Source organism: Trachymyrmex cornetzi, unplaced genomic scaffold (genome assembly GCF_001594075.2).
Source record: "Trachymyrmex cornetzi isolate Tcor2-1 unplaced genomic scaffold, Tcor1.1 scaffold1137, whole genome shotgun sequence".
Classification (NCBI taxonomy): domain Eukaryota; kingdom Metazoa; phylum Arthropoda; class Insecta; order Hymenoptera; family Formicidae; genus Trachymyrmex; species Trachymyrmex cornetzi.
In genome coordinates this window covers 117,662-141,897 of record NW_017295694.1, presented here as the reverse complement: position 1 = coordinate 141,897, position 24,236 = coordinate 117,662, and the positions used below count along the sequence as shown (strand labels likewise).

The window sequence follows — 24,236 nt, the reverse complement described above, 5'->3', positions numbered from 1 at the left end:
CGAATCAGAATTTTCTGGTTATGTCTATTAGAATTCTAGTTGAGATAACCGGAATTCTGGTTGATACTATATTTCTGGTAAAATCTACTAGAATTTTTATTTTTACCAGAATAATTATATTAATCAGAATTATAGTTATCTCAACTAGAATTCTAATAAATATAACCAGAGAGAGAGAGAGAGAGAGAGCGAGAGAGAGAGAGAGAGAGAGAGAGAGAGAGAGAGAGAGAGAGAGAAATTTCTGATTCGTGCATTTTCAATCAGACATTTTTTTCAGTGTAGCTAAATTTTTAGATACTTCAGCGAAGCCATTCTTTCCATGTAGCATAAGCTCGTCCATAAGCTGGACCAACAAGCATCCAGCATAAAATCGCCATATTGATTTACATAACGTATTCATTGGTCTAGACGATCTTATATGTTAGATATGCTACGCTTATTATGCATTTTGCATACTATAGCCCTTAGTATTAAGATTTTTGATGTTATAGATATGGGAAAAAAAAGGAAATTTCATATCGACCGCGATGAAGAGTCATACATGTTTCTCGTCACGATTTTATACGGAAAACGTTTCGTCGCAATATGGACGATGTAAATCGAGAGAAAGCCGAATGCACGCGCGAAGTCATGAAAACTACATTTAGCGGATATATCTGCGTCCCGGGTATCGGGAACGGGGATCGGCCGTGTGTTACAATTCGTACAGATTATATATATGGATGCGATTTCGTATCGCGCCGCGCCGCGCCGGTTCGATCCGATAAGTTTTGCAGTCGAATCTGCAGTCGAAGTTAAGCGGATTGCTAAGTTCGAAAAAGGATTGCCGAACCACCGTGCCAGTGCGATCGTAACTTCCGATCCAGCCAAATGCAATTCGTAATCCGTTATCGATTGGATTCCACCAGACGTGTGTCTTTTCTCTCCCTCCCTCTCTCTCTCTCTCTCTCTCTCTCTCTCTCTCTCTCTCTCTCCCTCCCTCTCTCTCTCTCTCTCTCTCTCTCTCTCCCTCTCTCTCTCTCTCTCTCTCTCACTTCCTCTATTACTCTTCTATACAGCCGAAAAACGGTCTTATCTTCGCGATAACACTTGTGTCGTCCGCGAAAATTTGATGAATGAAATCTTTGTCACATCAGGCAACGTTCTCCCCGATCTTTTCTAGATTCGTATGTTTTATGTATCTAAAAATTCAACCTGCTTGAAGAAATCGTCGCTCTCTGTTTTCTAATATTTATATATCTTGATCGCAATACTTTTTTATTTTATAGCACCGCTATGACAGGATAAATATTTTCATGTTACGTGCATTACGAGATCTATTAGGAACTTGTATATTTTATATATACATATTTCAAGACGAGAAATTAAGACTTTAGATTATAAATCACGTCAAGAATTAAATTCGAATGTATAATTTATATAAAAATACGTGCACAGAAATTTGTCAAAATTTTTCCAGATACAGGATGTTCTATTTAAAACATTCATTTAACTCTTGAAAAATTTGAATAGAATCCTTGAAACACTTTGAGTATTTAAATTTCATAAATATTTATATACTTGTAAATTATAAATATTCAATGTATTTGAATATTTTTCGCAATTGTAATATAAAATAAATCGAAAATACTTAAAAAGACGTTGGAAAGATCAAATATAAGATCTGTTCAAATTTGTTTATTTTTTATTATACTTCAGAGATCTTCATAAATTACCCAACCATCAGAATCCATAATTTTTTGAGAAAATCAAGCTAGAATCTAATTTGATTCCAAAAAGTTTTCTATATATGTATTATTTTAATGTTATTATACGTATCACGTAATAAGAAAGGGAGCACCTTTTCGCTTAAAATTCGTTGAATTTCTTATCGACTGGCGGACAATTTAGTTCACAAGCGCGGCCCTTAACTCTGGGCAGAGTCATTAAAATTTCGTCCATAATTCTATGATTTGAGAGGTCGCACGAGAGGTCGATTCGCGAGTCCCCACCTGCATTAAGAAACCTGGGGCGCGTCAATTCGCAGCAAGGGTGCCCGATATCGACGACTCCCGGAGGACTTCCTTTCTTCGCGCTCTCCGCACGTGCCCACGATGTTTAATGCAATTTCCCTTATCGCGGCGACGAGTTTCCTCGTCCCCGTCGCCTCGCGTCCCGCCGCGTCCAGCCCGTCTACCCGCCCCCGACCTTTTCCGCGAGAAAAAGTCTTGGCCGGAGTGCGCGGAGCAATAAATTGCAGCTACTCGAATCAACTTTTGAATTACGACTCGGGAGAGCTCGTTACGACAACCAGCGAAATCCTGTTAGCCGCATTGCAACCGTAATGAACTCGTCCGACGTGGCTGGTAGCGCGCGAAAGGAAGACCACCGCCGCGATAATTCGCCAGAAACGCGACCGAGAGTATTCTGCGATGCTATCGAGAGCGTTGATTTCACTCGGCCCCGTTAGAAAACTTCTTGATTATTAATAGCTAATTTGACCTGCCTCCCTGCAATTTTCTTAGGCGTCGCGTTATCGTATTCCCTTTAACGATACTCTCATTTATTCCGCAAAACTTTATACCATGTTTCGCCCGAGGCTGTTGGGTAACAATGATTTTCGTGCATTTACTTTCAATTCATCGAGAAGCGAGAATTTGCCTGAAGATATAAAATATTCCCGTACACAGAGAACGATTTTACTTAAAGTATCTAAGATACTGATTTAAAAATAATTTTTTTAAACCACCAAAATTATTTTAGAGGAATCTCAAACTATGCTGCAAAAAGTTTTAACATTCTAGCAACTATTTGAATAATTTTGATAGTAATATAAAATTAAATCTTTATTTTAGTCAAATTTTTATTAGATTTTCATCATTGCTTGGATTTCTTAGATAATTATTTTGATGTTCCAAACAAATTTATTTTCAGATCTGTGTCTATAATAGCTAAATTTTTAGATACTTTAGCAAAATCGTCCTTTCTGTATACTTTTCTTTGTTCATTCGTATAACGTGCATAAATTTTTGAGAAACGTCACGCACACTCATATATTCATATGCGATCTGACAAAATGTTGCAACTTTAAGAGTAAGCATAAAGCTTCCGCAGTCAGATGTACATATGTACGTATACTTTACGTACCTACAGGGTGTTTTTACGCGGAAAGAGTATAAGATGTGACGGAAACTATGAGAAAAGCTCGTACAGCGCTCGTTCGAGGTTTCCTTCTTGCAGCTACTAAAAAGTTTGTTACCTTTTTAGGGGGTATTGTCTTTAGTGTGGCGAGGGAGGTGAGACTAAAGAGGGTTTTCACGCGAGCCGCCGCTAGATAAGACCAGGAGGATGGGGAATGGGCGTCGGTACGACGTACGACGGGATAGATGCCGATAAGAGCAATCCTGAGGGCGCGTTTCCATATAGCGCGACCTAAGTGTCGACGACGAGAATGCACGATAAAGATCGTCGACAAGGGGTGAAGGCCCCAGCATGATATTATTAGTGCGTAACTCTCGGAAATAATATAGCTGTAATAAAGCACGCACTGCGTGTATTACATCTCGAAACGTTATTATTAAGGTACACTGTTGAATTCTTAATGTCAGATTACACCCACACACAATCGGAGTTATTTTTATTCATTTCTACAGGTCACCATTGCTCTCAATTTCTCGTTAATTTGACTAAAACGATGGCGATAAACAACTTAAGAAAATGTATCTAATTTGATTCAAATTTAGTTTATTATTTACTAAATGCACGTTAATATGAACGATGTTTACTTGGAAACTAATCGCAGAAATGGATTTACATTTTGATATACATTAAGGGAGTTAAAAATAACAAAATATTTAATTTAAAGGCTTGAGTTACTATATTGTTCTTTTCATACATCTAGCAGTATAAGTTAGATATCATGAAAGAAGATCGCGCACAAAGTATATTTCGCAGATGGATATTTAATGTTAACCGCATAAAATAAATTTTTCGTAACGTGGTAATTTAACCGTTGGACGTGATTTCACTTTCGCGCAACATGACAATTTAATTTCACGCGCAAAGGAAGAAAGTTTACCAAGAAATCTAACTTGCTCCTTGCTATTTCTCTGTTGCGGTACAGTGCACGTTCTGTAAGGCGATATCACTAGGACGATAAGGGATTCGGGGACCAAACGCTGGAGATCGCATCTGCGAATAATACAACCTCCTCCGAAATAACGTCGTCATGATTTACCATACCGCAGGATATAATCAACAATTCCAATTCTCGACCGTTACCCTGATCTTTATCGCGCACAAATTTATCGAGATTTACTCATGTATTTCTGTCGCAGATCTCGTATTCTTGGATATATGGCGCTATCTCGTTGACGAATAATCGCATCGAGTCCGCTATAAAAAAGTTTCATAGAAAATTATCTGAAGAATTAATAGCTTCGTCGACTTTTTTTCGAATTATTTTAAAATTCCAGAAAAAAATTCCTCTTTATTACTTCATATTTTACTCTTAATTGCTGCTGTAATTATATTATTTTTATGATATTAATGGTCGCGCATCTCGCGATATTTCTCCGCGCGCGTGTCTATTTAGCTCTTTTTCAGATATATGACGCAAATATTCGCGCGTAATGCGCAATGTATGCGACCTGGCGATCCACTGAGAGTCGTACTAGCTCTGCGCCACATTAAATTACATTTATTATTCTCGCGACATACCGCCGTAATACATTTCGTCGACAGCAACGCTAATCTACACTCTCACAATGAATGCGCTCAGGCAGCACGCCTCATCAATCACACTTGCAAGGAAAGTCCTCTGGCCTCCAGAGGTACTGATTTTCATTAAATTGATATACCGATTCCCCGTATCTCCCGCGAAATACCTCTAGCAGCTGCTATTTTCCTAGCAGATGCTTGCACATGCGCGTGTTCGAAGTTAAAAGAGTCATACTTTACTCCACTACTAGGACACAGAAATATATCATCGAAAAATTTCTGTAAGAAAGATATTCTCCAATAAAGAAAAATGTGTAATATGTATATTAAAAATTTTCAATTTTATTTATTAAACGTCGTCTATTATCAACTTTATTTATCGGCGATTATATCTGACGTCGGTCGATGCGTTTATACCTACCAAAAAAGACGGAGAAAGAGAGGAAAGAAATAGGGGAATGAGCATACGAGAGCCAGAAATGGGGGAGATGATATCGAGAAAGAATTCGCGTTTCAGAAATACTATAAGCAGGGCTCTGTATTGTAGAGTAGACCTCCACTGCCATTGTCCGTAGGCGTGCGGGCGAACCTAGGTCTTAAGATCCATTCTGGTTTCTCGGGACAAAGCCTTCAACGACGAGGCTGCCGACAGGCGAATGCACAATTACACACGCGTCGTCTGCTCCGCCTCGTTTGCTAAGAAACCTTAATTAACGCGGGCTTTCGACGTCTCGCCACCGAAGTACATCTCGCTCCTAAACGCGATCCCCTTTCTTTCTCTCGTCGCGACGTGGTAATCTTTTAATGCGTTTACGATTAATCGATCTTCTACGCGAGTCTTAATAACATAAGCGGAATAATAGGAACACACAGTGGTCGACAGTAAGGTTGTACTGTACAATTCGAGAAGATAATCTTGCGGAAAAAGAATTCCAACCCATCATCAATAATATCCATTTCCCACAAAATTGCAAAGTAAATGTAATAAAATTGATAGAAAGGTCAAACGAGCAATTAATTAATAAAATGTTGAAAAAAGAATTTATTTATATTTTTATATCGACCCTCCAACATTTTAATTATATTAAAGTTTCACGTATTTTATTTGTTTCCAAACCCTCAATTTAATTTATTTTCTATTGTTATTTAGCGAAAAAAGACTTGGTATATTCCATATATTGTATATTAATAAAGAACTAGTTTTAATTTCTTTTTAACATTTTGATAAACTATAGTTTTAATCTTTGACCTAATTAACTACTCGTTCATTTGACCTTTCTACCAACTTTATTATATCAACCCATCAAGTTTCATCCGTGTGACGATATCTCCAATCTTGAAGAGCAACATTTTAGGTATGTACCTACATGTCCCTTCGACCCCATTTTATATGCTCGACCCTTAACCCGATGTTGTAACTCCGAATCCGGCATTCCTTCCTCGACTACTGTCCGCTTGGGATATCGCGCATCAAACTCGTAGATCCTGATTGAAGAAGCGATCCTGCGGCGTAAGAACGGAGCGTTATATGCTCTGCATTATGGAGGTCGTCCAGCCACCCGAGAATGTCAGGGCGTTACATAAAGGCCATTACCAGGCACACAGTGGACGGCGAGAATCGTTGAGGCGAAGAGGCGCTCTCTGATCCTCCTCCCTCGTCGCGCGCCAGACCCGAAAAGGTCAAACGTGAGGGAAAGACGCGCGCTCCTGGCATTCGACAGCACCATCAACGACAGACTCTGGCAACGATCTCCCTCGAGCATCAGAAGAAAACGCCAAATTCAAAGCTAACGCTCGGACGAGGGGCTTTCCGATCGTCTGAAATCTCTGTATGCCTTTTAAAAACGCTTCGACAGCAGCAAAACGATATATTCGAGAGATTAGATTTTATTTCTATTGCAATATTAAAAACTTCGTTATAATAATCATAAGTTCTTTACATTTTTTTGGAGTAAATTTTATTTTAAAGAACGAAAATTGAGCCAGTTTTGGAAAAGAGTAACTCAATTTTCAATCTTTAAGAGTGAAATTTCATTATTCAGAGTGGCTATTCACCCTCTCTAAAAGTTTTAGAGAGGGTGTATTAAAAAAGAATTGACATGAAAAACAATGGTTTTACGAAGGCAACGAGTACTTGTCGTACATCTAGCGAAATAAAAATTAAAGTGTTTTATTGTACTGGTCCCTTTGGACTATCCAACAGCTGGAAACGGTCCCTCGGAGTCTCAGCCTTTTACATCCCTTTCCCTTTCGATAACTATATAGGTACACATAAAAATAGCTAGTAACCTCTTCAGGTGAAGGGCTCCTGCGGGAGCTACGTTAGAAGCACGTGCTGTGAATTTTGGGTACGATTCCGGGCGCGTACCTTCGTCATCCCCCTTTGTACCCCCATCCCTCTCGGCACGACATCGCCAATATTCGACGTCCTGAATCCACCTTCCATCCTTTTTGCTCGATCGCTCGTCCGCTCAACCACGATCGTGTTGTCTCTCAAAATCTATAGACGACGCCTGCAGATCCAATGTTCGCGCACGACGACAATAAAGTATAATTCGATTCTCTCCCGCGTTTTGAGGGGCGCTGAGCCAGAAAGAAACGCCTGATTTATGCTATTTCCCAGCGAACGAGCAGTACTTTGGTATTACAATAACGCATACTGGTCTCGAATACAAATTTTTCATCCAAGTAACGACACGGTAAAAGGATTTCTTGCTAGTCAAGCCGCAAAAGCGTAATCGCGGTCGTCTTAATAGCTACGAGAGAAGCTTTTCTGCCGTTACGTTTTATCACAAATGGGAGAAGCTTAATACGACAGCGCCGCGAATTTCCCGCGAGAAGCCGAAACTCTTTTAGGCGGCGGCATGGATGGTGCAACGAAGTTTTCCGCCTTAGCGCGATGTCGCATAAAACAAAAAGGGAGAGAAGAAAAAAAAGGAAGAAAGAATATTTTCTACACACCGTCGGGACTCGTTTTGGATAAGTTTCGTACTAGTTGGAGACGCGACTCTCGAAGGAAATTTCAAAAATTACTTACCAACAACAAGTCCGCCGAGATAAACTAATTTTCCCAAAAAGTTCGTGATCTGAAAAAAAGAATAAACCGATTATAAAATAAATAACGATGTTCGATACATCGTAATTTTAAACTTTACTGTATAAATGTAACGCTTGGGGTACATATATGTTATATATGTTCAATACATGTATGTTACAACACACGGAGGAGCGTAGCTTCCAATGAGATTCGCAACACTACGCTGAGAGAAATGATTTTGTTATAGGAACAAATCAAGGGAAAGCAAATGTGATATTTGTTCAAAAAATTATCGATTTGTTATGATTTTGCAAATTAATTCGTCAATGTAATAAATAATTAATAGTATCGCTAGCAAATAAGAGGCTCATATACTATATATATATAAAAGTCGTAGACGGTTGCAGGATCTCAAATTGTAAGAAACTGACTAACTCTACTCAAGTATTCTCCCCATATTTGACTGTGCTTGGTCGGTTTCCTACGACTTAAAACTCCACGATCATCTACGAATTCTATGTAAACGAGCTAAAGTCTATCCAAAAGATAGGTTAGATTCTATATAGTTTGTTTCTGTTACTAATAATTCGTTGGTATAGCGGACTAGCAGCAATCACAACAAAATTTGTTGTCACATATTTACCGATCACCGGTTAAAGGTAGTGGTGGCTTGCTAAATTAACAAAATCCTTTCTCTCAGTGTAGGAAAAATGTTTTGTCCTATAAACTACAATTTTACCGTAACAACAAAAATGGTTGGTTGAAATATACACGGAAAGAGCAATTATGCAAAGTTACCTGACTTCTTTCTGATTTCCCTGATCGTTTTCAATTTCCCTTGCCTATACATTTCCCTGATTTCCAATTTTGTGGCAACTCTGTACACAGTGATTATCTCTGAGAACACCACTGTGTTCGCTTAAGATTTAATTAATTATATGTCATTGCGTACATGAAGAACTCCAGTCCTTGTCGATCGATAGCTTGAACTTTCGGGTCGGTCGATAGCTTGAACTCACGGCATCCGCGCGGATCCCAGTTATGAGTCGCAGACTGCGATTAGTTCGTAACAATCTCAGACAGCTCGAGAAGTTATATCCGCTACGGTTGCACAACAGTAGTTACAAAGCCAGATACAGTAATGAGCGGTTTCTCGCTCCGCGGGGACCAGGGGAGGGAGACTAAAGATTAATTCCGCGTCAGGGGCACAAATCCGCGCGTGGCATAAATCTCTGGGCTCGAGAGCCCTGGCTCCTCTTAAGGAGCGAGTATAACGCCATGTCTGCCCGATTCACCTCGGTTTACTTCCACATTAGACCCGGCGTCAGTTTCGTGGACCTCGTCATCATCACTTTTGTTTAGTTATCTTCTGCACGAGACAGGCTAGGAGACAAATCGGACGCGCTTCGCCCTCGTGCTTATACATATTACCGTAATTTCGAAAACAAAGAGATAATTATGTGTACGACTGAAGATTATAAAGGAAACTATATAAGAGACTGCTCAGAATTATTCAGAATAGCTGTGATGTATGCACTGAGAAAAAAATATAGTCAATTTTAATAAATATTTAGTTCAATACTGCCAACTAAACATTTACTTACAGTAAATAAATATTTGTTCAGTAAAAGAAAAATTGTTAATTCAAATTAACATTTCTTTTATCAAATAAATATATCTTTATATTTAATAAATATTTAGTTGGCAGTATTCAACTAATATTTATTAAAATTGACTATATTTTTTTTCAGTGTACGATTCTTAATCTTAATTATAATTTATCATATTTCTTTCTTTTTTTTTCATCGTACTTGGGGACATTAATGAAAAATTATTAATTAAACTACCCGGAAAAAACACATACGGTTTAGACATCGAAATAATTACGTAGGATGCTTAAATTGATTGCTAGAATGTTAAAACTTTTTGCAGCATTGTCAACATTTAAACAATTACTTTAATGGTCCAGAAAAATTATTTTCTGTATCTAGGCTAAATTTTTAGATATTTCGGCAAAACCGTACTTACTTATATATAATTTAATCAATAATTATAGTTATACTCCAACTATATATATTTTATTTCATTGCAATGCTATGAATACCCTATGAATGACAGATTAATCCTATGAAATCTTTGCTTTTTACAAACAATGTCTAATGCTTTCTTATTAGTTCTGCAAACGATTCTTCTCTTGCGTACACAAATTCAACAATTACAAACCAGATGAAATGTTTAAATCCACAGATGACCGACGTTTGTTTCCAGTCTGTTCCGCTCGTCAAGATAATGTACGCGGGAGAGGACAAAAAAGCACGGAACAAAGTTGAATTGATGCAGCAGCCGGGGCGTCCATTTAGTAACTCTGTAAGTTATAAAGCAACTTTCTCATTTAAGACCAAAGTGAACCGAATGCACGTTGAATTGAACTGAACTGAATAGACGGCGAAATGTACTGCCTGCTTCAGACTATGACATATTACACAGCGATCAAGATCGACAATCGCAATTAAATGGTGGCCGTCTTGGGAAAGGGGCAAATAAAAAGTACAGCTGCAACTTTCTACAATGTCGCCGATGTGCAACGCGATGCCTGGATTTGACGGCGATAAAAGGCGTAATATAAAATGTCTGGCATCGAATAAATCACGTTCGCTGCATCCGCGTCTCTTGTCACAATCACAACGCCGTGTTCGCGGAAAAGCAGCTGTATTTGCCTTCATTGAACGCCGTTGAGTGAACGCGTTCTGTCTATCTCGGAGAAAAAGTAAGTTAGCGAGTGAGCGGCCGGCCGACCGACTTTCTTCAATTCATCATGGAGATAATTGTTCCTACAATACGGGACGATTACTAATACGAATCTATACGAGTCGTTCGTCGATTCGCATCCGAATATATCGTTTGCATTTAATCCTCGGTATTCATTATGAAACTTCCTTAATTAGTATTTCTGGGTCCAGTGTACTTTAAATTAATGTATCTGTATTTAAAGTTAATGTAACGTACGGTAAGAACGATTTTGTTGGAAAATCTAAAAATTTAGCTCTATATAGATACAGATATCAAAATAATTATATAAAACATTCAAAGTAATTACTAGAAAGCTAAAACTTTTTATGACATCGTTCATCATGCTTGAGGTTTCTACGTAAATACTACGTTTTAGTGATCTGACAAAATTATTTTTAGACTTGTATATAGTGATCCTTCAACAGAATCATTCTTTTCGTGTAAGATTGTGAGAAAGATTTCGACGCACAGTTTGCTTTGATTATGTATATAAATTTCCTCTAAAATATTTGAGCATTAAAATCCGCTTTGACTGAAAATAGATTTATTTTTCATTGATTTACAAAAAACATTTGTTATAAATAATTTTTTACGTATGGTTGAAGAAAATGTTCAAATCGATTGGACCCAGGAATATCGATTAAAGTTAATTTTTTATTAATTCAAAATACTCAATTTGTTCGGTCGAGATTTTAACAGAAAATTGGAGGTTTTAACCCTTACCGTACTAATATGGGTAACTAGTGACCGAGTGATTTCTGTTCGTGCAAGTTTCTTTGTCTTTCGGTAATTATAAATTATACTACATTTTATTATTTTCCAAAATAAAGAGTCAATATTTATTCTAGAAAGTTGAAAGTATGTTGGTGAATTTTTAGAGATTTTTTGAATTATTTTGAAGAGGTAAAAAAACGAAGATTTGAAGTGACCCTTGATGGTATGAATGAGGCACCAAATTGTAGATGGTATGGTAAGGGTTAAAATAATTTCGAAGCCCTTATAAGATATGGAGAAAATTATACGCCCTTCGAACTTTTCTTGACGTTTACGATCACCGGCAAAAATATAACGACAACCTAAGTTACAGAATTCGTCCTTATTTCCCTCCGTTTTGCAAACGACCATATATGTATGGTACCTTAGGGACTTTTCGTGTTTCTCTACGCGAATGGCTCGCATAAAGACGCTATTATCAAAATGTCTAGACAGAGAATTCCTTCGAGGGACGAGAAGCATTTGGTACGCACTGTCGGCATTATCTGCTGGATATTACAATAGGAAAGAGCATTTGGAATTAACGCAGAATAAAAACAAATACTAGATTAATGTGCCGTTAAAAATCAATTATTAGCAAGCAACAAAAAGTATAATCAGAGACGCTATTCGACTCGTGTTTATGATTTAATTAATTATGCGTGAGGTAACATCGATCGAACTTTGTTTTCGCGGATGCGGCGAGTTTTACGTTATGTCCCGCGATTATGTGACAGCGGAATTTTGCATACTAATGCATATTCATTCAGTATTTAGCACCGGCAACGAGTTTGTGGCATTAAATAAAAATGTGATTTGCCGCTCTGTAATTTTGAGGCTGTTTCACCGCGGGTGTGATTCAATTAGCGAGAATGCAAATTGCGTAACATGCCCGTTTATTTTCACACAGGCGCTCTGATGTAGATAACAGTTAGTATCAAGTACCAAAACCGTATTCGTAACACGGCTGCCGAGAAATTTATTGCACGCTAATTGAAATGAGTTATTTGCCGAATTTTTTACATCACGCGAAAAAAATAGCATTCTTAAGCTTTAAACAATACAGCCAGTTTATAAATGCAATATGCACTCGTGATATTAAGCTATTTAACTTAAAGTGGCGTCTACAATAAGATTTTAAGGCATAAAATTTAAGCTTTATGTCTTAAACCGTAAAAAATGGACTATTTATATTCATCTATTATTGTCCTTACATTCAATTATGATTGAGCCATTTCTTACGGTTTAAGGCTTAAGTTTTACACCTTAAAATCTCATTGTAGACGTCGCTCAACCTTTAAAAGACGACTATAGTGGTGCTGAAATAGTGTTATATTTTGAGACAAGAAATTCAATGAAATAAAGGACAAATTTTATTCAAGAAAAATAAAGAACAAATCTTATTCAAGGAAAAAGTGTCAGATTTAAAAATGGAACCCCGTTCTTAAAAGTTAACACTGATCCAAGAGGGATATGAATATTGTATGTATAATGTAAACGCTCAATGCAACATCGCGCGATGTAAAAACAACGTCTATTTAATAAATCAATATTCATCGAGTGTGTTTCGATGTCGTCCCATGAAACATTTAACGTTTATGAAAATACTGTAATTACGCAAAAAGCGAATGGAAACTGGCAACTGACGGTTCACAGCGTTTTCGACGAGAACGAAAACGCGACAGTCGCACTCGAAGTACGATCGAATTCCATGGCGTTGCCCGGGCAACCAGATTTTTCTCCAACGTCGATGGAATTACACTGCAGTTAATTGCAGTCAGGCACGAGATCTGTATAAAGTGCGAAAACGAAGTGGCAATTACGTCCTATCGACAAGCAAAATGTGTTCGTCGGCCTAGTACCATCATCGATCGTCACGGAGGTGATAATTTTATCTCCATGAAACACCCCATTTTTAGAATTTCAATACGACTACACTGAGAGAAATGTTTTGTACCAATAACCAGTTTTGTTACTAACACAAAAACTATTTGTTGATATATATATGATCAATCAAACCATTGGTTATCACGACAATATTAATTCGTTGAATTTACAAAATAAACTATAATATAATTTAATAGTACAAAACTGTTTTGTATGATGTTTATAGATCTTTTGTAATTAGAAATAGAACATTTTGTTACAAGAACAAAACGAATAATATGTATATCTCTCACTTTCTACAGAGTGAAATTATGTTTGGCGTTTTTGAATTTCCTTAGCTTAGCAAAGATATATATAGATTTAGAGCAATTGAGATTACTAATCGCTCTGAAAAAATAGTTACCATGATTGATCATGGTGTGGCGAGAAGTCCACGAGATTAGTCTCTAATCGTCTCGGCTTTATACAGGGAGACGTTGAATTTCTCTTATGAGAAGACATGCCATCTCTGATAGCTCCGCGAAACACTCCTTGCTCTACCTTGTAATGGCAACCAAATTTCACATTGTGTTATTTACAAAACGTAAGTAATCAAATAAATTTGTATTGTTAAATAAAAAAATTTTGTTCATCTAACAAAAAAATATTGTATTTTGTTATTTTAACAACATTATCCAATAATAATCGGCCATTTGTGAATAATTCTCTTTTTTTGTTACCATTATTATATCTTTTTTCTCAGTGTAGATAAAATTCGCAACTTTTTCTAAAGAGAACTGAATTTCTCGTAATTTTGGCTTGAAAATAATTTTGGAGATTAAACGCAAGAAAATAAAATTTCCTCTTGGCGACAGCCAGCCTCTCTCCCTTTCCCTTTTTCTCCCATTTTCCTTCCTGCTTCTCTTTTCCCTTTGTAACACTCTTCGTAATGCTATGACTTTGATTTTCTATAAAGTACAAAGAGTAAACCGTTGAAAAATGTCGTAAAAAGAACGCTGGAAATTAGCGTGTACTATCTAACATTGTGGTGCATAAAGAAGAGTGAAGCTAAAATAGAACAGAAGCAGAGTTTCAAAACTTAATTTGAATATTAACAAAAGAAAATAATTTTATATTAAAAAAAAGAACAAAAAACCAAAACCACTAACAAAGACTCCTTAAAATTCAAAAAACTTAGGAGAAAGGGCAATAGGAGTCAGGCGTAGATAAAGTTACGCAAATTCCAAAAATATAGGAAGTAAAACTTCTTTATTACAATCAAACACTCTTACATTTCGGCTCGTTTTTGAGCCCTCTTCAGAGACAATAATGTATAACAGAAATACTAAGAAGACCAAGGGAAGTTCTAGCATTGTGAGCTCTCCCACAATCAGAAGTTTAAATAAGTCTTAACCATCTAGTAAAATATTTCCCATAAGGGGGATAAAAAATTCTGTTATACATTATTGTCTCTGAAGAGGGCTCAAAAATGAGTCAAAACATGTAAGAGTGTTTGATTGTAATAAAGAAGTTTTACTTCCTACATTTTTGGAATTTGCGTAACTTTATCTACGCCTGACTCCTATTGCTCTTTCTCCTAAGTTTTTTAAAAAAGAACAATTTATAACATAAAAATAATTGAACGTTAAGCAATCGTTACACAAACCAATTATACTGTTAAATAAAGATAACGCTATTACAAACTAGATGTCTGCGTTTCAATTTGAATATATTAACAAAAGAAAATAATTTTATATTAAAAAAGAACAATTTATAACATCAAATAATTGAACGTCAAGCAATCGTTACACAAACCAATTATACTGTTAAATAAAGATAACGCTATTACAAACTAAATGTCTGCGTTTCAATTTTAATTCTTGTTAACAATGTAAAATATTCATCCTTTGTCCGTAACCTGGGTCTTCGAACTTTAGTACAGATTTTTATATTGTTCCGGACTATATAAAGATCTGAAAAAATTCTTGTAAAGGTATTTGTGGAATCTTTAACGAGTTTTTATAATCACAAAAGTTTTTATAATCATGATTGCATTTTACTTATTTTATAGTACAGATTTAAATTTATCTACCAGAATTCACAATGAAAAAATCGACCATGCCTTTAAAGCCCAATATTGCTAGCAGAGAGTTAAGTTGCTTGGATAACTAAACCCCGATGAGGATTTATATGTATAACATACACACACACACACACGCGTAATAAAATATAATCATAAAATTTAATCTAGAAAAATTAGTTCAAATTGAAATACACAACCAATAGGAAATAGAGAGCCCGTAAACATTTAAATTTAAATAAAAATGTAATTCGTGTACAGATTTAATAGCGGAATATCCTTATAGGTTTATTCGGGCATCTCGCCCATCGATCCACTCTCGAGAAACGCTCGCCGACGGCGGGCTTAGTTGATTGAAAGCCAGATTAAAGTTTTTCGTGGATTCCATTTTCGTGGATATGAAACGGCTAAAAGTTCATTTCGCCTCACAAACCGTCGGCTCTGAACATGGATTAAACATCCGGGGTTATCGAATTCAATCGGAAAAATGTGTACATTTGCATTCGTGATGAGAATACAGATTCGGGGAGTATCTCTCCCCCTCTCTCTCTCTCTCTCTCTCGCATTCGCATTGCGTAATGTAACTTTTGAAATAAGTTTATTTAAATGCATAAATGTATGCGTATTCACGGTAATCTGCAAATGAAGCGAAACTGAAGAGCGAGTATCTCGCTATTTGTTTCGTCCAATACGCGTCAACGATATCGAGTATTATTCATAGCAACATTAATTGATGAAAAAAAAATATATAGATGTGTCTCTCATACTTTCTCATGTTCGTTTATTTAGAATAATTCGATTTAATGAAATTCCAACGAAATTCAAAGTTGATTTTTTCGAGATAAAAACACCAGAATATTAGTTTCTATGGATCGAATAATTTGCGTCTCCGCTTATAATTTATGAAAATTTTTTCGCGTTCAAAGTTTTATAGTCGGAAATCTATTTATTTCCCAACATACCGCCAGGGTCAAATCTGTTTCAAAATAACAAATAATAAATAATACAGCTCGCTTTCCGCAAATTCTGTGTGTAACGAGATCCGAAATGTGTAACAAACCCGTATGTCGCGACATGATACTGTGATCGAGCTCGTTGCGAACAACACATGGTGCCACCAAGAGTGCGAAGCCCCGACGACACATGCACGACCGGCTTTATAATGACACACGTCGCACGCGAAAAGCGTGTACGCACGTTTCCGCGATATACGAGCGTGCATGCGCGCATGCGTGCGTGCACGGCTGCCGGTCGTTGAGGACATCGGAGAGCCCGAGACATCCGGTACAATACCCTCTCGTCGCCGGCTCATAATGGGCCGCCAGTTCCTCGCATTGTTCGAAGGCTACATTATATACGCACTTAAATTACCGCGACGTGAAATCCGCGTTTTCCAAACGCGGAAGTCTCGTGGAATGGGGATGATACCCCCCCGTCCTTCGTCGATTGCCTTCAGCAATCGACTTGCATTAACCCTAGAATGCTATCGATATGTAAATTTTATGTACAAGCGAGATCATTGAGCGCTAAGCTATATATGCCTTTAGTGGTCATTAGGAGATCCAATTTTCCATGAAAGTTACAGAATAAACGAAGACTAGTCTTTAAAAATTCTGTCCGTCTTATACGAGTATATCAATTTGGACCCACTGGTATTATAATAGAGAGCGTGATAAGTGATTTCAATTTTTAAACAATGCTGTTATTATTTCATGTTATATTTTATTTAAATGTTATGACACACATAAATGGACTACATACTTTATATCACTTAAAGATTGAATTTGATAGTGTGCTAATTTTTTCTTTCCTTTCAAGTTAATAATAATAATAACTTTATTGAATATGCAGCTGTTAACATTAAATAAATTAAACAGATAAAAATACAGTAATATTTGATAACGAGTATCAAAGCTTCACAACAATAGGCGGGGCAATAGCTAAACAGCTGATTTGAAGCCGTATCTGAATATCAGAGTAAGTAAAATTGAGGTTTTCGCTAAACAAACAAATTCAAAACAATTAGTATTAATTAAATTATTTGTGTTTATAAAAATCTAGATTGTAAATATTCTGTTATTAAAAGTGTGAAACGTAGAAAAACGTATGATTACACATTAATTAAGAGTGACGTTTTTCTCATATGTAAAACTTACGTAGAGCGATAGCATTCAAGAGTTAGATGATTCGCAAGATTTTTTCTCATGATAAAAAATTTCTGATTTAAATGAAGTTTTTAAAACAACAGTATGTAGAAATAACGAGGGGTCATTCGTGATCGCAACGTCGGTCTTGCCAGTGATATCGTACGCGCCAGGCTGTGGAATATTAGAATTATACACGGAATCGTGCGTGGGGTTCATTATCGCGCTTCCGGTCGCGCTTCGCGAAAACTCGTTGGGTGATTAGCGCGTTCCGCGCTCGCGCTAGGGCCTCACATCACACTTGGGCAGAGGCCCTCGCAATGAATTTCATTCTACCTCGTACGTGACATTATTAGCCTCGAGCAGAAGAGGCAACGGCTCATTAGGGAAGTGTTACGGCTTTTGATCCGTGCGGATCCATCCTTCGCGCGGTATGAATATGCACTTGATTGCCAGATAACAAGCCGCCGCGGATACACACCGCCTGACGAGAAACACCGGCCGAATCGCGTGTAATAAATCGTTTGTCAAACTGCACGATATACCGACGCGCATATTAATAGAGATATAACGGTTATCTCGGTGCACTCTGAAAAATATGGATTTAACACCGTGCAGTGTTTATACATTGAGAAAAATGGTCTGATTGGATTAAATAGTAATTCTCGTGGAAAATGGATGAACCTGAATTTTCTGGTTAAATCTAATAGAATTCTAGTTGAGATAACTACAATTCTGATTGATATAATTATTCTGGTAAAAAAAAAAAATAAGAATTCTAGTAGATTTTACCAGAAATATTGTATTAATCAGAATTCCGGTTATCTCAACTAGAATTTTAATAAATTTAACCAGAAAATTCTGATTCATACATTTTCAACCAGAAATTTTTTTCAGGGTATAATTCTCATAATTGTGTCTCATGCGTTTATACGTCAACACCAATCTAAAACCCATGATGTTAAATCCGCACTATATCGGTATGAATTCAAAACTCATGATGTTAAGTCAACATCACGTTGGTGTTTATATCAACTCTCTAAATCTAAGTCAGTGGATAATCACTGATATCAGTGCCAAATATGCCACTGGTAATCAGTGAATGAAATGTGAGATCCTTAACCTAGCTAATCTTTATTATGTGATCTAACTAACCTTGTTTTAGTGGTTAAACTCAATGAATATGGTATTGGAAAATTGAAATTAACATGTAGATATCAGTATTTTAGCAATGCTCGAACATTCTTCCTTTTTCAGTTGAACTTCACTGATTATCAGTGCCAAGTATGCCACTGGGTAATTGGTGACTATCCACTGATTCAAATTTAGAGAGAACACAGCGAGAATTATATGTATAAACGCTACACGTGATATGTTAGATCAACATCCATATTTTTTAGAGTGCGCGATGATTATTCCGAAATCTTCTTCAATCAAGAGTAAAAGCTTTCGGATAAGATATTTAGCGGATAAAGTGCATCGGAGATTCGGAAAGACGTCTTTCTCAAACGTCGACGAGGCGCGATTACCGGAGGCAAGTAAATACGAGAGCGTCGTATCCTCTCAGCCGCGAAAGTCTCATTTTACAGCCCGAGGCGAGGCAACACCCAATTTGGGAACCTAATCACTCCGGGCGGCGCGCAGATAAGGTGCTTCATTCTTCGCCCACTCGCTCGTTGCTCGCTTGACAAGCGCGCAAGATTAATACGAGGATAATTCATCTTCCTTCGAAGATGCCGCCCCGTCTCTCTCGCGAAACCCTCTAGTTCGCTAATCTGCGCGCGAGGTCAGCGTGCGCGAACGAGCGAGCGCGAGACTAATTTATTCCGCGCTGGTATTAGTAATATTAGTATCGCGCCGGGTTTACGGCACGGGTAATTAATCTCGCACTACCGCGTAAGTGACCTTGGAGCTACGAGAAGCGGAGGATCAGAACTGCAGCCGCGACTCGTTAAGGATCCATTCTCGCGTTATGTATCGCGTTATCCCGCGGTTTACCCATACTAATCGCGATCGCTTGTGTTGCATGACACTTGTCTCTCGCAATCGATAACGCTCCACTTCGGTCGGTCGTTCTCGCGTTATTTTCAACTTCGCAGATTGACGCCTCGGATCTGAGGGACTAATGGCAGGAGAGCACAGTCTTGCATCTCATAACGCATAATGCATAAGAAAATGAACCAATCAAAGTCCTTCATTTCCATGAATTAAAAGATTCTGATTGGTTGATTTTCTTATGCTTTATGCATTATGCGTTGTGCAAAGGTCTGCTCTGTAAAAGTATATCAGTGTATTATCACTGACTTCACGCTTATAATGTCAGCGAATATCTACTAATTTTTAGAAGTTATGGTTTCTACAGATTGAATCTGCAGAAAATCATAATCTCTAAAAGTGAATCAGTGTATTATTACTGAAAAACAGTAAATATTCGCTGATGATTACAGCAGTTATAAGTGTACTCTCTAAATCTAAATCAGTGGCTAGTCACTAATTACTCAGTGGCATACTTGGCACTGATATCAGTGATTATCCACTGATTCGGATTTTAGATAGTAGCACTGATGTCAGTGATGATACATTGATTCATTTTTAGAGAGTGTGTTCCGACTTTAAACATTTACGTAATATCGTACCACATCAGCCTTAAAACTGCGACAGCTGAGGTACGTGACAGCCGAACGAGAATCTGCGAACTTTAAAGGCCGGAGACGTAATTGAATTTCGTGAGAATCCCATCTTTCTCCGAGCTGTTTTCTTACAATTTTTCGAATGACGGAGAATTCACGCTGACGCGAATCACGCAACATCGTGTTGCACGGGTCGAAAACACGCCAAGTTTATACGCCGCGAGCGATGCAGCGGTTACGCCGAGGGGAAGAAGACGTTTCTGTAATCCACACGCGGCGCCGACCAGTTTTTCATCGGCCTCCCTCTGGAGAAATAAAACGCCGAAGCAAGGGGCCTGGTCTCGCACTAAATATATCCGGAATATATACCCCCGACAAGAAAGCATCGTGTCGAGTCCACGAAACCTACGACCAGCCTACACAGCTCGACCGACTCTCTCAAGTCTCAATAAGACCCTCACATCCGCGGGGAATACAAGCAGTAGCAGCTGATGATCGCGTTGACTATTAACCTCTTTCGAGTTATCGTCACTTATATGGTCATTAATAATGTCGACACGTCGTATGTCGCTTCTAATTTAGCCTCAAGTTGTAAGGTATCTACTATTAATTTTTGATCCCCTAGTTTTCCGTTCGTTTATTCGATAACAAGTTTATGATATGTATACACTCGCACGGTCTTGTTGGGAGGTGATAACTTTCCTAAGCAATCTGATGTATATATCTTCGTTCATTAATATATACTGGGAGAACGATTTTGCTGAGATATCTATAAATTTAGCCAGATACAGATCTGAAAATAATTATGCTAAACTAATCTAAATATGGATGATACAAACTAGTTACTAATCAAAACTTTTTGCAACTTGCTCATCATGCTTGTTTTTTACGTAATTATTTTGATTTTACATGGTTATTTTGTTCCAATAAAATTGTTTTCAGATCTGTATTTATGTATTATAAATTTTTACACACAGAAAAATATCATTCTATTGCAAAAAAAGTGATTGGTTAACTTTTTTCTTTTTAAATAACGTTTATCTGTAATAAAGAATATTATCTTAATAATAATCTTAAAATATACATATATATAGAAATTTTGAAAAAAATTAATTATTATGTCAAAATTCATCATTAGTTAAAATAAAAATCTATTTTCTTTTAAAGAATATTATAAAATTGATCAAAAAAGTGACTTTATACAATAGGCATTCAAATTGAACTTGTTTGAATTTAATAATCTTGATTAAAGTATTAAACTCACTGGGGGATTCAGAACATCTTTTAAATTTTGATATCTGAGATCAACTTATGATAGATTTGCGAATATATATAAACTTTTGAAATACTGAAGACAAGTATTTCACTCAAAAAAAGATAATCTAATTGTAAAGTGAAATTTCCGGTAACCTCATATTCTAAGCAGAAACTTTTACAGAAAGAGTATTCCTCTTCCAATGCACTGGACTATTCATCAAAAATGTATTGGAAATTATTCTAACAATTTTTCTATTGTATGAAGAGGAATATATTTACTGAAAGCGGAGTGTGCCCTCTTACGAGTAAATTATATTAAGAACAGCAAGATTTTTACTGCAGATGCAAAACGAAAGTACTCTAACTGTAACAATATTGTGCTTAGCATATTTTTTCTCTCGATTTCAGAAGATTCCTCTTGAGGCCGTATATAAGAATAAAATCCTCTAAAATTTAGCGGTTTTTGCTAATATTAAAATTATTTTTTTTTGGGTGTTATTACAGTACGTGTTTTTCTGTATAAAAATACTTCAACAAAATCGTACTTTCCATGTATGAGTGCAGCTAAATTTTAAGATATTTCAGAAAAATCACCCTTTCCATGTATAATTGATGTCAATTCTCGCGTATACGATTTGACGAGAGTAATTTGAACGACAATAACTAGTGATCTTGATACTGACAGACACGTACAAAAATATAACGAAAGATGTAATAATATATCTTTAATCTCCGACGAGTTTTCTCTCGGCTGTGATTTTCTCGAAACCTGGTTAATTTGGAGCGATCGTATCTGAGAGAAGTAACGTCGTTAAGATTCGCGATCGTCTCTGTGCACTCCAGAGCATAACGTTGATACTCGTCGGGGCGAGTGCGCGCACGCGCCCACATGTTTAATTCATGACGACGCATTACTCATTCATTCATGCGATCATGCGGAAGGCACTTCCGAGAAGAATGCTGTAATAAGATTCTGGAAGAGGAAATGTCTTCCTTGCTCCTTCCTATTCTCTGTCCAGTCTCTCGGTTATGATAGTATAAGACTGTGTAACGGGAGCAAGGAAGAGGGATGTAAATCGCTTGGGCCGAATGAAAATAAAGAAATTCTCGCATTCGAATTACCGAGGGACGAATCTCTGCCGAAGGAATTTCTCGGCAAGGGACAACATGTCCACATTTTTCCATATCGCAGCGACAATAATCAGACGCGACGTCGCAGTTAATGCACAAAGATACGTTACAGCTGCTCGCGCAAATTGAAGAAATATAAAGTCGTGACGAGAGTTAATAATAAGCTCGCTCGCGAACTGGACCATACATTCGTCCAATCAAACCTCTACGTGACTCATCAATAACGGAGTCCTTCGAGCGAAACTTTCATATAGGACAAAAAAAAAAGAAGAACCGCCCGCGTTGAGAATTACGTCTGATTAGGGGGCATCCGTCGTGCACGACTGCGTCGTCAACGGAATTATTATATCCCTCTCTTTCACCTTAGGTACGTTACCGAGCATTGTGGTACGCTGGCGAACGCTCATACCGATTGCATACCGTTGCTAGAATGCAATCAAACCGCGTCCCGAGTTCCGAATGCACGGTAACGCGGTACGATAGCTATTCCACTAAGGTTTTACCAAATCAAAAAGATCGTTCGGGCAAAAAAAGAGAACAAAGTCAGCAGAATGCATTCGGTTGCCCTTTGAAATGCGTTACGAACGCAGACAATTTCGAGATCTGCCTCTGTTGCATAACAATGATTCGAATGATCTTTTTAAGGCTCCAAACATTAGGTCTGTTTTTTATTGCTGCACTTTCTGAACTGGTACACACAGTGCATTAAGTTGAAGTGAAACAAATATCGTTTGTTCCACTTCAGCTTATTGCACTGGTTCAGAGTGCAGCAATCAAAAACAGATCTATTGTATCAATGTAGTACGCCAACATTAGCAAATATTATGTACACGCATACACATGACATGCATAATTATGAATGTAGGCCAATATTTTGCGAATGTGCGTAAAGTTAGCATATACTGGTCATGTCGTTTGGAGCCGCCTTTATACAGAAATCTAATACTGATCAATTTATTACTACAAAATAAATAACAATAAAATTAAGGCTAATGAGAGTCAGCGCGGGAAAAGGTGCGCATAAGTATTAATCCATGTATACTTCCAATTGATAAATGATGTATATCTTTATTCCAAAATCTTGAACGTTTCCATTTTTTTCGGAGTCATCATCAGCAAGTAACACATAATTAAAAATCCAAGACTGAAGTGGAATCTGATATTTAAAGTTGAAGATTTTAAATATACTAAAGGGAACAATTCTAAAAAAAAAAAAAAAATTTTAGTGACTCACCTCAAACAACCCGTCAACCATGTCATGACCTCTGTGAAGTTGGCCCCACTTTTGCCAAAAATTGAAAAAATAAGTAGAGTTCTGGTTGCCCCCCTCCCCCCCACAGTTCTAGAGTTCTCTATCAATTTTAGAAATAGTTCCGTCGATTAAAGGGGTGAAAACACCATTTGAAATATCGGGGGGGCCGACTTCACGATTCCGAAACTTTGAAGGGCTATAAATTCTTTACCATTCATTTTAGAACTTTCATCCATATAGAACAATCGATAGAACTCTTTGGGGGGCAAACAGAACTCTCAAGAAGATAATGGATTTCCAAAAAAAATTTTCAAACAAAATTAATTATTGAAAAAAAAACTTTTTTTAGATTTTCGGCATCCTGTAATGAATTTTGACAGTCCCCCAAAGAGTTCTAACAATAATCCTTAATAATGAAACAGCTGAGATCGAAAACAAAAAAGTTCTAGCGCCTTGAATAGAAAATTTCAAAAGTTGAAACTTCAAAACCCTAGAACTTTTTAGATATCGGTTTCAGCGCATCGATTATTAAGGATTATCGTTAGAACTCTTTGGGAGGCTGTCAGAATTCATTACAGAATACCGAAAATCTAAAAAA

General features: G+C 37.1%; 1 protein-coding gene across 1 annotated transcript in view; it reads right to left on the bottom strand.

Moving 5' to 3' along the window:
• Positions 1 to 24,236, bottom strand: part of LOC108764378 (ankyrin repeat domain-containing protein 50-like) — a gene marked incomplete at its 3' end in the record, with an annotated part of 83,293 nt that overhangs the window by 22,410 nt on the left and 36,647 nt on the right. The window contains exon 2 of the mRNA XM_018512605.1: positions 7,736 to 7,784. The remainder of the gene's footprint in view (positions 1 to 7,735; positions 7,785 to 24,236) is intronic.